Genomic DNA, 17275 nt, shown 5'->3' on the forward strand with positions numbered 1-17275 from the left:
TATATTAAAATATAATATACCCTTTCAGGAGATTTTTCTATTGTCCCAGCATAATTTTCAGGGAATAACTATACTTAAGTGACACATCTTGTTAAAAAAAAAAAACAATAATCAAACCAAAATTGTTTTTGAGGAAAGTGGATGGGTTATAATTGCATTCTTAAAATGGGGAATCATGATCAGTACAGAATACACAAATTGTTAAAATCAAGAATTTTTAAGCTTTATTTCTTGATTCTAATACAAAGTAAATTTTAGTATATGTAACACAAATTTAAATTGTTTGCAAGATTGTTGTATCAAATCTTGTACCCATTGTATGTAAAGTTTTTCAAGTACTTGTTGGAAAATGGAAGGAGGGACTCTTAATACTAAAAGAAGATAAATCAGTGGACATGGGAAACCTAGAGTGGGAAAATATTCTAATAAGATAGTTTCTTTTAGAAAACAGGAAGAAATGGTAAGGCTTTCAATTATTATAAGAATGTACAAATAGTATTATGTATGCATACTTTAAAGAAACATCTTGTTAAAACTGAACTAATAAAATTTAACTAAAAATGAATGCTTCTTTCAGTGAATTTGTTTATTAAATACGAGGGTTGTTCAAAAAGTAATAGGACTGGGAGTCTTGCGTTTTCAAATTTCATTCAATTTAGAATATTTTCATATGTACAGCAATCGTAAAATGTTTTCTACAAATCAAACATAAGTTTTTTAATCTATTGTACTAAAGCGCGTTTTTCCTTTGCTATTGAAATAACCATGGTAAACACGCACCCGGCGCATTGCACATAAATATAGTTATTGGAGCTAAGTTCTTACTTCTAATTTATTCATAAATAACTGTTTGTTTTCCATTGTATTCCATCAATACGTTGAAATTATATTATTGTGCACATTATGTCCAAATTTGACGTCATTCGGACATGAAATGGCCTAATTCATTAAGTGTTTTGAAACAGCCAGCGGTCCATAGCGTTAGATGTTGAGAAATATTGACATTTTTTTTAACAAACAGAAATGTGTGCCATCGATAAATTTTGCCAACAGATTGATATAATCATTCAGATACACACAAAAATGATTAAATAACCAAATGACAATTATCCCTGCCATCAGGACACTTGTTTTCAGCTGGCACAAGCAATTCAAAACTGAAAAATACAAGATCGATAACGAGAAAGGGTGAGGATGAAAGTTGAAATTGACAGGACGTTAGTGACGTCAATTGGCAAAAGTCGGCTGACAAAAGAATCCACGGTAACGGTACGCGAACTGTTTATCGTTGTTTGTATCTCTGCTTCTGGGTCTACTTATTCAGTTTTAACCAAAGGATTGTAAATAAGAACATTTGTTATAAACACTAATTTTATTGTTTTTAACTAGATATAGCGTGTAATAAACAAATTAATGTAAGAGTTAACGGAAATAATTAGTAGTGTTTCCCCGAAAACTTGTTTAATAAACGATAGACTGTGCTAAGTAGAAAAGGATACTTTTCAATTGATAATTATCTTTATTGGTCTGTATATAATCACATTGTTTTAAACACAATGACGTGAGTAAATTAATAAAATAAATTACTTTTACTTTAACATTTTCAGTCCTATTGAGTTCCAAGGTTACTCAAAAACATACGAGAAAACCCGGAGAATGCCCGGCTATCGGGCATTAATTTATTTTATTTTATTTTTAAACAGTGGAACAAGAAAGTGATCGCTTTTTTTCTTGCTTCATCTCCACATATGAGGCAAAGTAAAAGTTACATGACTCATACACCTAGAGACTAGGGAGACTTCTTTCAGAAAGAATGACGCTTATTACAATTTCGATTTATTTTACGACGTCATGAACGTCAATTAATGTATTGTTAGCTTGCGCCGCGTTTCGTACCCCTTGTCACTTGAAAATTTCACAGAAATTTCATTTCTTCACATTTTGTTTTGATTTTTTCACTGTATATAGAGAACATGTTCCGATATTTGTCTCATGTAAAATTTTGTACGTAAATTTAAAAATGTGAACAGTAGAGCTGCAGTCCTATTACTTTTTGAACAACCCTCGTAGTGATAAAAATGGAAGATATAATATGAATCTTTATATATGTCAGTATGTAGTATTTGAAATGTCTGCTTGTATGTTGGTTAAAAGGGCCACTTTACAAGAGAACCTTGTACCCTAGCCTACAAACTTCTATTTATGGGCTTGGAAATGTCAAGGTCTTTGTCCTTGAACTTTAAAACTGTTTCAACTAAATTAAATATGGAAACATTTGGCCAAAACCTACAAAAGTTCAATAGGATCATTTTCCAAATATAAAGTAGAAGCTGCTTAACCAGATTGATTGGAGAATTAATTAGCCAATAGCCCTTCAAAAGTAAATGCTAAAAGATCTTGGGCCACAGAGTGCTTGAATTTAAAAATGTTTCCGCTCGATAACTATTCAATTTAAACCTTTTTCTTTAATATAATTTCGGGTATGATGTACATGGTATGATCCACAGCATTGCTCGATACCCGACGACTGAACTGATTCCTGGCCGATATCCAGTCGATGAAAGGGGTGTCAAAGACAGTTATTCCGATTATTCCTCTGGTAGCCACGATTTTATGAGGTGATAAAACATTCAAATCCCTCATTTAATCCAATTAAATTTACTGTAAAAAAGTTTTTAAAAATGGGGAAAAATTTTTCATCAAAAAAAAGCATAAAAAATTTTAAACTGATAAAAAATTTACTGTAAAAAATTTATTTTTCCAAAGGGCTTTCCTTTGGGAAAAAATATAAATTTCTTTAAAACACAAATTAAAAAATCTCTTCTACAAAACCCCCCTGGTCTAGGGGCAAAAAAAATTTTGCATAAGGCTTTTTCTGTTCCAAATAAAAAAAATCTTCTTGTCTGGGGGGTAAAAAACCGGGCCCTAGGGGCTTTCATTTTTTTATATATAGTTCTTTCTGGCGGGGCCCTTTCCCAAAAGTTGTTAAAATTTTTTCCCCTTTTAGAAATCAACTTTGGGGCCCAACCGTGGGGGCTTTATGTTTCCCTTTATATATATTTTAAAAAAGGTAAAAATTTGGGGAAAAAAATCTTCTTCTTAATTGCAAAAAATGAGCAAAAATAAAATTGGCATGAAATTTTGGGTTGGTAGTGCCCCCTTCCCAAGATTGTTAAAAATTATGCCCTGGGGTTAAAAATTTTTTTCATTCCCTCCCAATTTTTGTAAAAATTTAAAGAAATCTTCTTTTTAAAAAGGTAGGGGGAAATAAAGAAATTAATTTAAGTTTTAAAATTTATCATCAAACAGGTCTTTTAAACCAAAGTTTTTTAAAAAAAATTTTGCATCTAGTGTCAAAATTTTTCCAAAGGTTTTTCCTTATATGTACTTTTTTTGTATATAAGAAAAACCGGGAAAAAAAAGTCTTCTTGCCCACATGGAAAAAGGTTAGAGGTTAGATTTTGGCAAGAAACTTTGTTTTAGGGGGGACCTTTATCAAGATTCAAATTAAAAAGGCATGGGGTCAAAAATCCCCCTTTTCCCCCCCGGGGGGGTCATTGTTTTTATTATGCAATATTTTTAAAAACGAAAAAAACCCTTTTGTCAAAAGCTTTGATATTTGGAATATGATATCATCAAATTATTTCCTGTACCACAGCTTTTTTCAAAATTTGCCTCTATTTGGGCAAATTGGCCGACTCCCCGGATCATGTTTTTCATTAAAAAACAATTATAGCAAAATTTTTATAGAAATATTAAATCCTCGGGAGGTTTAAAAGACTAAAAGCTTATATTTTTTACAAAAAACATTGTGAACCCTCAAACCAAGCCGAGGGGGGTTTTTAATGGGGAATGGCCTCCTTTCTGTCCATCGTCTATTGTCTGTCTGTCCGTAAACTCTTGTTTTGGGCTATAACTTTTTAAACCTCTAAAAAATTTTGAAATAACTTTTTTGAACACTATTTTTTAGATGATGGGGGCAAAAGGGGCAATATTTGGGTTGCTAACCCGCAAAGTAAAGGGTAAACTTTTAAAAAGGTCAAGGGGTTTAAAATTTCTACATTTCGTGCTGCTTCAAACTTTTGAACTGCTAAAACTTTTTTTTTAAAATTCCCTTGGGGCAAAGTATCTTTCTTTAAATGAGAAGATTTTGCAGAGGGGCAATAATTTATTTTGGTATCCCAAAATGAAAGGGGTCACACTTAATGTCAAGTGTTTAAAGCCCTTTATTTTGTGTCCGCTGCCCTAATTTTTGACTGCTGAAAAAATTGAAAAACGTGGCACAAGTTTGTCACCCCAAAAGGTTTAGGGTCAAGGTCAATATTTTAAAACATCTTTTTTTAAAGCCCGGGTCTATAAATTTTTTGGGCGTTCAAAGGTTTTATCAGTGTTCAATTAGAATGAATTCCCAGGGGGCCCTTTGGGGGGCCCTAAACTCATCAAGGGGGTTTATTTGAGAAAAAACGGGTCCCACACCCTTAAAAGAACTTAAAATTCAAAAAAGGTATAAAATTTTAACCTTTTAACTTATTTGTTTTTTTAAAAATGAAATACCCTACCTTTTATCCACAAAAAAAAGTTTTTCAAAAAAATTTACTCAAATAAAAATTATTTTTTCTTAAATTTCCCGGGGCCCTTTTTTTAAAAGGGCCCGAAAAAGATAAATTAAAAGTTTTAACCCTTTTGGGGTCCCGTCTGTTTTGTCCGTCCCAGCAATTTGGTTTCCGGAAAAACCCTAACTTAAGTTCCTTTGGCCCACAATGTTTTTAAAAAACATAGGGAAATGATTTCCATATTGGGGAGAAGACCCCTATTTTATTTTGGGTCAAAAGGGCAAAGGGCAAGGTCACTATTACCTTGATACTTTAAAAAAAGTTTCCGGGGCATAACTTAAGTTCCCTTTTGGGGCACAATAAATCAAACTTCATAGGTGATTGTCCATATTAGGTTAAAAAAAAACCCTAAATTTATTTTGGGGTCAAAAAAATCAAAGGTCAAGGTCACTATTACCCTTAAAAATTTAAAACAGTTTTTTCCCCGGGGCATAAAGTAAGTTCCATTTGACCCCCAAAATTCAAAATTTTATAGAATGATTGTCCCTATTGGGGTAGAAAAACCCCTATTGATTTTTGGGGGCAAAAAAAATCAAAGGTCCCAAAGGGCACCTTTTCCTTTAAAATTGAAAACAGTTTCCCGGAGCATAACGTAAGTTTTAAATTTTACCCCAATATTCAAACTTCATTGAATGATTGTTCATAGTTGGGAAGAAGACCCCTATTATTTTTTGGGGGGAGGTCACTATTTTCCTTTTAAAATGAAAAAAGTTTCCGGAGCATAAATTAAGGTTTCCCTTTGGCCCAAAATTCAAAACTTCAAAGGAAAATTGTCCCTATTGGGGAAAAAACCCCTATTGGAAATTTTTAGGTCACTAGGTAAAAGGTCAAGGTCACAATTACCTTAAAACAAAAAAGTTTTTTAGAGCATAACGTAAATTCCCTTTGGGGCCCACTAATATTCAATTTTCCAAAAGGTGATTGTTTCCTATTGGGTTAAGACCCCTATTTATTCTGGGATCAAAAGGTCCCAAAGGGTGAAGGTCATATTACCTTACAATTGAAAAAAGTTTCGGGGGAAAACATAAAATAAAATTCCTTTGACCCACAATATTCAACGTCATGGAAAGATTGCCATAGTGGGGAGAAAAAACCCTATTGAAATTTTTGGGGGGCACAAGGTCAAAGGTCAAGGTCACTTTACCCTTAAAACTGAAAAAAGTTTCTGGAACTTAAGTTCCCTTTGGGCCCGCAATATTCAAACTTCCCTAGGATGATTGTCCCTTTTTGGGAAGAAGACCCCCTATTGATTTTGGGGGGCACAAGGGCAAAAAGGGCAAAAAACTTTTACCCTTAAAACTTGGGAAAAAAGTTTTAGAGATAAACTTAAATTCCCTTTGGCCCCAATATTCAAACTTCATAGTATGATTGTGGGATATTGGATAGAACACCCCATTGATTTTGGGTCACAAGGTGCCCTACTTAAAGGGGGGCATTATTTATAACTTAAGTATTTTAAAAACCTACAGCTGTAAAATTTTTTTAGGATTTACAGTAATTTTCCCCCAAAAAAAACACTTTCAGGCATATAATGGGTTTCCCCCTAGCGGTGCTCTTGTTTGAAGGGGTTTTTAAGAACTTTATTTTGTTTTGAAAAAAAACCAAAAACATAGGTTGTTTCAAAGTTTTTTAAAAACTAAAAAAAAATTCAAAAAAAAAGGGCCCCCTGGGGCAAGGGCCTTTTTTTTTTCCCCCGAGGGGCTATTTAAATTATTTTTCCCCCCGAAACGAAGTTTAGGGGGGATATAGGAGTCCCCTCGTGGTTTTGGGGCGGGCCCGCGGTCCGTTTTCATTTTCCCTTTTCCTGAGGGATAACTTTAAAACTTTAAAAATTGGAATTCAATAACAACTTCATACAATGGGTAAGCACATTGGAGGAAGTGCAGGGGGCAACAAAAAACCCTAACTCTACTTGACTGATTACAGAGTTTTTTGCCCTTTGCTATTTTCCTTGTTGGAGCATAAATTGAAAACTACTGATTTGGGAATTTTAAAAAAACTTTATAAAATGGGGCAAGCACAAAAAAGAGGAAGTGCGTGCACAAGAACCATAATCTATCTAAAGTAATTTTACATAGTTATTGGGGGCCCCTTTTTTACTTTTCCCTTTCCTTTGTTTTGTCGCGGGCCCTAACTTGAAGACTAAATTTGGGTTTGGAAATCAATATAATTTATACAAAGGTCAAGGGACTTTGAGGGAAATTTCCGTGCACAAGAACCAAAAACTCTTCCCTTTACTAATTACAGAAATTATTGGGGGCCCTTTTTTTACTTTTCCCCTTTTCTGGAGCTAATTAAACTACGGGTTGGGAAATTTCAAAAACAACTTCTAAATGGTCAACCAAAAAAGGAATGCAGTGCACACGAACCATAACTCTATTAAAAGGAAATACAAATTATTGCCCCTTTTTATTTTCATTGCTTTTTTTTGTCCGGACATAATTTTAAAGCAAAGGGTTGGAATTCAATAAAACTTATACACACTGATCATTTAGGAGGGAAGTGCAGTGCACAAAACCATAAAACTTTTTTTCTTGACTCATTTAAGAGTTTTTGCCCTTTGTTAACTTTTTATTGTCCAGTGATAACTTTAAATTTAATGGGATTGGAATTCAATGAAACTTCATACACAATGGTCTAAGGGCAGTGAGATGAAAGTGCAGTGCACACAAAACCAATAGCACTTTTTGGACAAATTACAGTTATTGCCCTTTTGTTACTTTTTTGTCCAGTGCATAACTTGAAACTAGTAGTTGGAATTCAGTAACACTTCATACAATGGTAAAGGGCAATGAGAGGAAAGTGCAGTGTACAATAAACATAACTCCATCTTCAGTATTTGTAGAATTATTGCCCTTTGTTCTTTTTCCTTGTCTGGTGCATAAATTAAAAACTAATGTTAAATGCAACTTAAAATACAATGGTCAAGTGCAATGAGCGGGAAGTGCAGTGCTCAGAGAGCGTAACTCTTTCTAGACTTATTACAGAGTAATTCAATAAAACTTCATCATAGTCAACGGACATTAAAAAGGAAAATGCGCAACATACAAAGAACCACACCTATCTTTTTAAATTGCCCACAACCATAACTCTAAATTTCAAATTTTTTTTGCAAAAGGGTTTTCTGTTACTAGTAACTAGTGATTAGTAACTTCCTCATTTCCAAAGCAGTCTTGCGGGGTAATTAATCACATTTTAGTGAAAGTTCTAGTTTGAAACCAGTTTTGAAGAGTTTCATTCGATGATGTTAAACATACAACATGTATAAGCCTAGGCCTTGCACTTTCAGAGGATTAGATTTTTTAGCTCACCTGAGTCCGTTCATCAACTTTTTAATACTATAACAACTTTTTCTCAAAACCACTGAGCCAAAATGTGATGAAATTTTTCCTGAGATGTTCCTAGCATGAAGCTGCCTACTAAAAGTGTTCAAATTGTTCCGCTTCAATTGAAACATCTGGGTCAGGGTGCTAAAAATATATTTTTGAAATGAAATCTTTAAAATATTTTTTTGTGGAGTAAGTGGTCCTCTAGGGTCAAAGTCGAGGTCACTGGTTTAGAAAATAAATTTTTTAAAAACATTTTTGTTCATACAGCCTTTTATTTTTTTAGTTGGTCTTTCATGTTTAATACAAACATGCAAGGGAGGTCCTCCTTCTTTGGGTATAGTTGAGGGGTCATTTTTGGTCAAGGTCAATGTCACCAATGTCAAGGTCACCAATGTTAAAAATAGATTTTTTTACAGGTGTTATTAACCCCATTTTCTTATAGACAGATGTCATTTAATAATTGATAGGAACATAAAATCTTTGATGGAGTTAGTGGTCAGTTGGGTCAAAGGTCACCAGTTGTAATAAATATATTTTTAACCACTTTTTGCTCATACAGTTTTATTTATTGACAGATATAATTTTCATGGTGTTTGGTAGGAAGATAACTTGCATGGTATTCAAATCCTTTTGATTGGGGTAGGGATCAGTGGGTCAAGGTCACTTGTGCTAAAAATAGATTTTTAAACACTTTTGCCCCATACAGTCCCTTTATTTATTGACAGGTGTATTTCCATATTTGATTAGGAAGATAACTTGCGATGGTATTCTTCCCTTTTGGGATTGAAGTTAGGGGATCAGTGTGGTCAAGGTCACTAGTGCTAAAAATTGATTTTTAACACTTTTGCCCATTACAGCCCCTTTAAATTTATTGACAGATATATTTCAATGTTTGGTAGGAAGATAACTTCAGTTAGTTTCTTGACTTTAGATTTGAGTTAGGGATCAAGTTTGGGTCAAGGTCGTTGTGCTAAAAATAGGATTTTTACACTTTTGCCCATACAGCCTTTATTTATTGAAGAGATTTATTTCATATTTGGTTGGAAGATAACTTGCATGGTATTTTCCTTTGGGTGGAGTTAGGGGTAGTTTTGGTCAAGGTCATCCATGCTCAAAATAAGATTTTAACAATTTTTGGCCCCATACAGCCTTTATTTATTGACATGTGAGGTGTATTTCATATATTTGGTAGGACGATAACTTGGCCATGAATATTCTGTAGGTGTCAGTTGATAAAGTTGAATATTTATCACTTCACAAGTCCATAGCAATGACTTGGCAACTTATATATTTCAAATTACAAAAATGCCATGACTCTGTCAAGCTATATAAACTTGTTAGTCCCCTACCGGTTTAACCGAAGGGGACTTTAGGTTTACCCTCAGTCCGTCTGTCAGTCAGAACGTCCGTCTGTCCGTCCGTCAGTCCGTCCGTCCACAAAATTGGATCCCGAGATAACGCAAAAAGTACTGAAAATATTTTAATGAAACTTGATATATGGATAAGATGGCAAGTATGGAGATTATGCACGCCTTTTTCTTTTTTTCCTATGCTGAAAATTCTGGTTGCTATGGCAAAAAATATACTGAAAATATGGCAAATTTTACACATAACCTGGATCCCCGCGATAACGCAAAAAGTACTGAAAATTTTTATGAAACTTGATATATGGATAGGATGGCATTATGGAGATTAATGTACGTCTTTTTTTTTTTTTTCCTATGCTGAAAATTCCCTGGTTGCTATGGCAACAAATATACTGAAATTATGGCAAATTTTACACATAACCTGGATTCCACGATAACGCAAAAAGTACTGAAAATATTTTTATGAAACTTGATATATGGATAGATGGCATTATGGAGATTATGTACGTCTTTTTCTTTTTTTCCTATGCTGAAAATTGTGGTTGCTATGGCAACAAAAAGACTGAAAATATGGCAAATTTTACACATAACCTGGATCCAGTGATAACGCTAAAAGTATTGAAAATATTTTTATGAAACTTGACATTTGGTTAGATGGCAGTATGGAAATTATGAACATCCTTTTCTTATCTTCCTATGTTGAAAATTATGGTTGCTATGGCAACAAATAGACTGAATTTCAAGATTTCTGATTCTAGTTTTTAAGTTTTTATGCCCCCACAATGTGGGAGCATATAGCGTTGCACTTGTCCGTCCGTCCGTCCGTCTGTCCGTCCGTCAGTCCGTCCGTCAGTCCGTCCGTCCGTACGTCCCGAAATCTTGTGAACGCAACTCCTCTTAAACCGGATGGCAGATGTTGCTTAAACTTACAGGGATGAACAACCTTAATGTGTAGATGGTAGTAAAGGAAGGAATTTTTGCTGCGACCCAAAAAATTTAACAGAATTATGGCCCTTTGTTGATTTTTTCACTATATACTATGTAGAAATTTTGTGAACGCGCAACTCCTCTTAAACCGGATGGCAAGATTTTTGCTTTAAACTTACAGGGATGAACAACCTTAAGGTGTAGATGGTAGTAAAGGAAGGAATTTTCGCTGCGACCAAATTTTACAGAATTATGGCCCTTTGTTGATTTTTACACTATATACTATGTAGAAATTATGTGAATGCAACTCCTCTTAAACCGGATGGCAGATTTTGCTTAAACTTCCAGGAATGAACAACCTTAATGTGTAGATGGTAGTAAAGGAAGGAATTTTCGCTGCGACCAAATTTAACAGAATTATGGCCCTTTTGTTGATTTTTCAACTATATACTATGATGTAGAAATTTTGTGAACGCAACTCCTCTTAAACCGGATGGCAGATTTTGCTTAAAACTTCCAGGGATGAACAACCTTAAGGTGTAGATGATAGTAAAGGAAGGAAAATTTTCGCTGCGACCAAATTTTACAAGAATTATGGCCCTTTGTTGATTTTTTTCACTATATACTATTCAGAAAATTTTGTGAACGCAACTCCTCTTAAACCGGATGGCAGATTTTGCTTAAACTTCCAGGGATGAACAACCTTAATGTGTAGATGGTAGTAAAGGAAGGAATTTTTGCTGCAACCAAAATTTAACAGAATTATGGCCCATTGTTGATTTTTTCATTATATAACTATGTAGAAATTTTGTGAACGCAACTCCTCTTAAACCGGATGGCAGATTTTGTTTAAACTTCCAGGGATTAACAACCTTAATGTGTAGATGGCAGTAAATGAAGGAATTTTTGCTGCGACCAAATTTAACAGAATTATGGCCCTTTGTTGATTTTTAGTTTTCAACTTTTGGCACATGTAGTCCAAAAATATTTGACCTAGAGTCATAAGATTGACAGAACAGTGGCGTGTGGGGGCATCCGTGTCCTATGGACACATTTCTAGTTTCACTATAAGTTCTTTATTTCTTAAGGTATTTTCTTCAAACTTTAAATATAAGTTGCTATACATCAACCACATCATATGTGACAAGGTTTACAACTCTAGGACAAACATTATCAGAATTACCTTCCTTGAACTTAAAATTTTCATGAAAAAAATATTGTTTTTTTAATAACTTCTTTTTTTCTGAATGTATCTACTTCAAACTTCATAATAATGTTTCTTATTATCAATCAACATTTGTGAGAAAGTTCAATACTCTAGCAAGACTATTTCCAGAATTATGCCCCTTTTGAACTTAGACTTTTTTTTGAGAAATTGGTAATTTTTACTCCAACTTCTTCAATCATGATAGGATTTTCTTCAAACTCCCACATCATAATAATAATTATGACAAGGTTTATAAATCTAGCATCCATATTTTCAGAATAATATCCTCCTTAAACTTTTAATTTTTCCTATTTGTTCTTTTAACTTTCATTTACTTCAAATTCAAAATAAACATTCATTATTCATACCTTCATTACTGATTGTTCTTTGTTACACTCTCATCATGTTTGACATCTTGCATCTTTATTTCAAGAGTTATCTCCTTTTTAAAAATTTTGCTTTTAAAAATGTTATATTTTGATAACAGGGATGTTTAAAAAATAACTTTAGAGTGTCCTTCAGTCCGTCTGTCTGTCTGTACATAAAAACTGTTTCCTGTGATCACTTATTAAGAACTTTTTCAACAAATTTACTTAAAATAGAAACATAAGTGAATGGCCAATGGCCCTTCAGAATGTTGCTTGGGTTCTAACCGGTAGGGGACTTATGGATTGCTTGCAATACTATGATAATTGCTTGTGTTTACAATTTTTTGGCAATGTTTCTGTCCATAACTGAGTGAATGGGTAAATATTTTTTGAAATATTGCTACTGACAAGAATCGAAGCCGGGGGCATTTGTGTTTAACAAACACGTTCTTGTTCTGTTAAAGCATTAGAAAGATGAAAAGGTTGTTGAATGTTAATGTTAATTCAAAACAGATTCAATCAGAATAGCACAAATTTGAGAGCTACATTGAAGTTGATTTCCCCATTCAATAATGGATTATTCCATTAATTTCGTAACACCATCAGAAAGGAGACTGTGTCATTTCCGAAATACAATGTAAAATATTTCGGTTCTTGACAATGACATGCACATTTTATTGTGTAAGATATTTCACAAAGAAACGAAAGTGAACAAAAAATGTTGTATTTTTTCACAAAAATTAGCGGATTAAGATAAAAGTTTAATTTACAGTACGGATATCATTTTTACATCATTCCGGTTTGCAGGAAAACTCATATATTTCAAGGTACCTTTTCAAGATGAATTTTTTCAATGAATGAAACTTTTATTTTAATTTATGAATGATTTCGATGAGACAAAATTTTGTACATCTATTCTACAGTAAGGACAGAGGCAAAGTGATGTTTTGGGATACGAACGTTGCGTATGCAAATGAGTACCAAAATATTTTGGTATGCAAATAAGGTGGTTCGAGGTTACAATATAAAATAAATATATAATATTTCATTCTTATAACAAACATACAATTCAAATCATTAAATAATGCATATCAATGAGTCCATTCAACAATTTTGCATCAGGTAACATCTGTATCAATCTGACCTCGAGTTGAGATTATAAATAGAACTAAACCGGGGAGCTAGTATGACAAAATAGCCGCCATGCACAAGAAAATTAAGAAATTTTGTAACATAAACTCGTATTTCATAACAAAGAAGTGAAGATGAATACAATTATCGGTGTGCTTCGTTGAAACAGGTATTTTGTTAACTACATGTATTTGTGAAATATTAAGGCATGACATTCAGTATTTATGTAAATATCAGCTCCCGTGTTATGATTTCTAAAATTATACATGTACACATGTGATATTGACCTCAATAAATGTAAGTGAAAATGGAACAATAATTATGGTAATTATCCATGGTGCTAGTAACACTTAATTATCTTTATCATATTGTTAACTAAGCAAGAATCTTACGTAATTTAAAAATAACCTAACCTCAAAAATTATTATCAATTTAAACTTGAATATCTACTCAAAATGTCTTCCCAAACAGTAATTTTTGAAACATGAAAATGATTCATGTAGAAAAATAACACAAGAAAAAACTGATTTGACTCATAAAAAGTTTGGCCCGTGAAATTCTGACCTTCCTGAGATCCCTACTGTTTGTTTGGTTGTTTTTTTTATAACATTTTACAAGATTTAATTTTACAAGTAAACCTGTGTATAGAGCCACTCATGTGAACAGAAAGAAGTTTTTGTAGAAATGGGTGTTCTAATATGATAAAACACAGATGCTTGGGGTCAGATCCTGCCCCAACATGATACCCCTGAGTAAACACTATCAAAAAATATTTTGATATTTAAAAACTAATGGGATATCTGTTACGACTATAATACTGGTTTCCGAAAAAAAATTACATATATGAAAAAAAAATACTGTTTACCATCATGTATTGGGACTTGATTCCGGGCAGGCAGGCAAATTGGTTGGGCCATTTTTCGTCACAGTTTTCTCAGCAACTACTCATCAGAGCCTCATGATATTTAGTATACAGCATTAACACGTTGTCCCATACCATGGGATTCGATTTCAGGTCTTCATAATTCATAATAATATTCATTATAATGGTCAATGGTAGGAATTTTTCGTAACAATTTTCTCAGCAACTACTTATTACAGCCTCTTGATATTTGGTATATAGCATTAACATGTAGTCACATACAATGGGATATGATTTCAGGTATGTGGCTCATCCACTTCACGTTTGCTGACTAATTTAAATTTTCGGCATTAATTGTAAATGAAAGGAAATTTCCGTAACAGTTTTCTCAGCAACTACACATCACAGCCTCTTGATATTTGATATTGTGACTGCATTAACACGTGGTCCCAAGTTCAGGTCTATCGCTTATCCACTTCCTGTTTACCGACTTAGTTAAATGATCGATATTAATGGTCAATGGTAGGAAATATTTGTAACATCACAGCCTCATGTTATTTGGTAAACAAATGCAACCCGGTCATTTTTGTCTTTGACCCATTTTTATTGAAATTGAAGTATTATCCAACTTTGTACTTCGTTTGTCATTGTTAAAATTTCATGATGTAAACACGCTACAGGGAGTGTATTTTTTAGCAACCTGTGCTATAAAAAAGAGGTATTTCTATACACTTGTTTGCATTCCTGTTGCTGTTGGCCAAACATACTTCACATTTGACACTAACCTTTAAATGACATAAAAGAATTTTATAAACCAGGTGCTTGTTTTTAAAAAGAAAAATACTTTTAAGATCTATTCCTTAAGATGAGTGATATAGGGCCATCATGGCCATCTTGTCATTTAATACATATAGTAAAAACTGAAAAATCTTCTTGTAAAAAAACCAAAAGAGCTAGAGCTTAGATATTTGGCATGAAACATCTTCTTGTGAGTGTCTACCAAGTTTGTTAAAAAAGCCCTAGGATAAAAAATTGGCCCGCACCGGGGGTCATTGATTTTCCCTATATCTATATAGAGAAAATTTTAACAAAATCTTCTTGTAAAAAACGATAGAGCTAGAGCTTAGATATTTGGCATGAAACATCTTCTAGTGGATGTCTATCAAGTTTGTTCAGGGTCAAAATTGGTCGTTGATTTTCATTAGATACATGTAAAAAATTAAGAAGTATTCTTGTAAAAAAAAGACAGAGGTTAGATATTTGGCATGAATCATTTTCTAGTGGATGTTTACCAAGTTTGTTCAAATTAAAGCCCTAGGGTCAAAATTGGCCCGGCCCCAGGGGTCATTGATTTTCCGTATATATTATACCAAACATCAAGAGGCTGTGATGAGTACTGAGAAAACTGTTACATTTGGCACCTGTGCAACCCAGCAAATCATTCATTGCTTTGTACTGGTTGGTTTCAGGAACGGATTCGAGGGTGTTTCAATAAGCTTCCAACACAATCAAACTAAGAAAATAAATTTGCATAAACTAACCCAGCAAAAAATCTACTTCTGTTCCTGCTATTTAGTGATGTATTAATGCGGTGGCATAGCATTATTTTCACAAGTACAATCTTGTTTATGTTTTCAAAAAGTAGATATTGCTTTAAAAGATAGAATTTGAAGTTTAATACAGCTATGTTATACAGTAAATACCATAGCATGGCATTTTTAGCTCAACTATTCGATAAGAATAAGTAGAGAGCTCTATACTAGCCACCCGGGCGTCGGTGTCAGTGTAATCACTTATGTTAAAGATTTTGTAATACCTCAAATATTTTCAAAGTCCATTGTCATATGGCTTTGAAACTTTGCACACTTGTTCACCATCATGACCCCAACCTGTAGACAGGAGGAGGTAACTGTATCAAGCATTTTGACAGAATTATGCCCCTTTTCCAACTTAGAATTTACTTTAAAGTTTGCGTACCATCTCAAATATTTTTAAAGTCCATTTGCATATGGCTTTGAAACTTTGCACACTTGTTCACCATCATGACCCCAACCTGTATACAGGAGGAGGTAACTCTATCAAGCATTTTGACAGAATTATGCCCCTTTTTAGACTTAAAATTTACGTTAAATTTGCGTACCACCTCAGATATTTCATATTTCATTGACATCTTGCCTTGAAACAAGTTGAAATTTTATATACCTTTTTGTGAGCATAATAGGACTTTCAAGCACTTAGAATACACGAGCCTGCTGTCCTACCGACAGCTCTTGTTTATAATTGCAATCTTGTTAGTTTGTTGTATTTTTTTTGCAGGAAGAATCATCTTCTCTTAGACTGCTTGTTATGTGCCTAATTGTAATTATAGTGTTGGCAGCAGGGCTGTATGGAAAATTACCAGTGTGGTGGTGTGGAATATATCGGAGTCGCAGAGTCATCAGTCTCCGAGCACTTAGTTCTACATTATCCATCAATTTATTCAGCATTCGATAATTTACATTCAGCTGCTTTGTATGTGCAATCATGAATATGATAGTAGTTTAGATTTTTGCTCTCATTAGAAGTTTAAAAAAAGAAATTTAAATATAATATTCACTGAATATATTAGGATTCATAAGTGTATTATATATATGACAATGTGATAAGACTGTTGTATGGAATATGATGCAATATTTATATTTGTAAGAATGAGGCTTTGTTGTTCAAATGACGAAATGGTGTAAGAAAGGAGCAAACATCTCCGGACTTAACCAATTGTTTCCCCGTGAAGCACACGCTTATGAATAATCTATTTTTGCGACGGACGCGACCTCAGGCGCATTCAGAGATATGTCATCGACACATGGGATTTCGTCGGCTATAATCGCACAAGTGTCCTCAACCGAATAACAACAGCCCAAGAAATAGTACATAAATTTGATCCTATAAAACTCCCATACTTTGTCGGGATATCTTAAATATTTCCATATTTAGCCTTTTTAATTTCAAATTTAGTTATCCAAGTTAAAATATAAACGTATTTGATTGATAAAATCACCATTACATAACCTGTGCTGACGATGTGCTCTAGCCTCTAAATCTTTACCTTGTAAATGAAAAAAAAATCTAAAAAAATACATCATTAATTGCTGATGGTTTTAACCAAAAATATTTTTAATGAGACATATCCAAGAGAAATAAAAATTAAAGTACTAATGACTTATATTTTATTGTCTATATGCCAACTATGATATAACACGAAGCAATTCTAATTAACATTCTCGCATGCTTGAAGTTTATTTGCATGGTTTTATTTTAGAAATATTTCGTTGACAGTTTATTTTCTTTTTGTGCCCCCACATTAGTGGCGGGCATTTAGATTTATCCTTCCGTCCGTCCGTTCTCTTTTGTGTCGCACGTAACTCAAGTTTTTGACCTAGAGTAATGAAACTTTACAAGAATGTTGATCAGCATGTGCTGTTGTGCACCTGG

The 17275-nt window shown here is 33.5% G+C and overlaps 1 long non-coding RNA gene across 1 annotated transcript; it reads left to right on the plus strand.

The window, feature by feature from the left end:
* Positions 1 to 371: 371 nt before the first annotated feature.
* LOC132718017 (uncharacterized) lies at positions 372 to 16999 on the plus strand. Its single transcript, XR_009624028.1, has 2 exons — positions 372 to 460; positions 16121 to 16999. It is a non-coding gene; the product is annotated as an uncharacterized LOC132718017 (long non-coding RNA).
* The last annotated feature ends 276 nt before the right edge of the window (positions 17000 to 17275 follow it).

The sequence above is a fragment of the Ruditapes philippinarum genome, unplaced genomic scaffold (assembly GCF_026571515.1).
Source record: "Ruditapes philippinarum isolate M1 unplaced genomic scaffold, ASM2657151v2 ctg2982_1_1_1_1, whole genome shotgun sequence".
Lineage (NCBI taxonomy): Eukaryota > Metazoa > Mollusca > Bivalvia > Venerida > Veneridae > Ruditapes > Ruditapes philippinarum.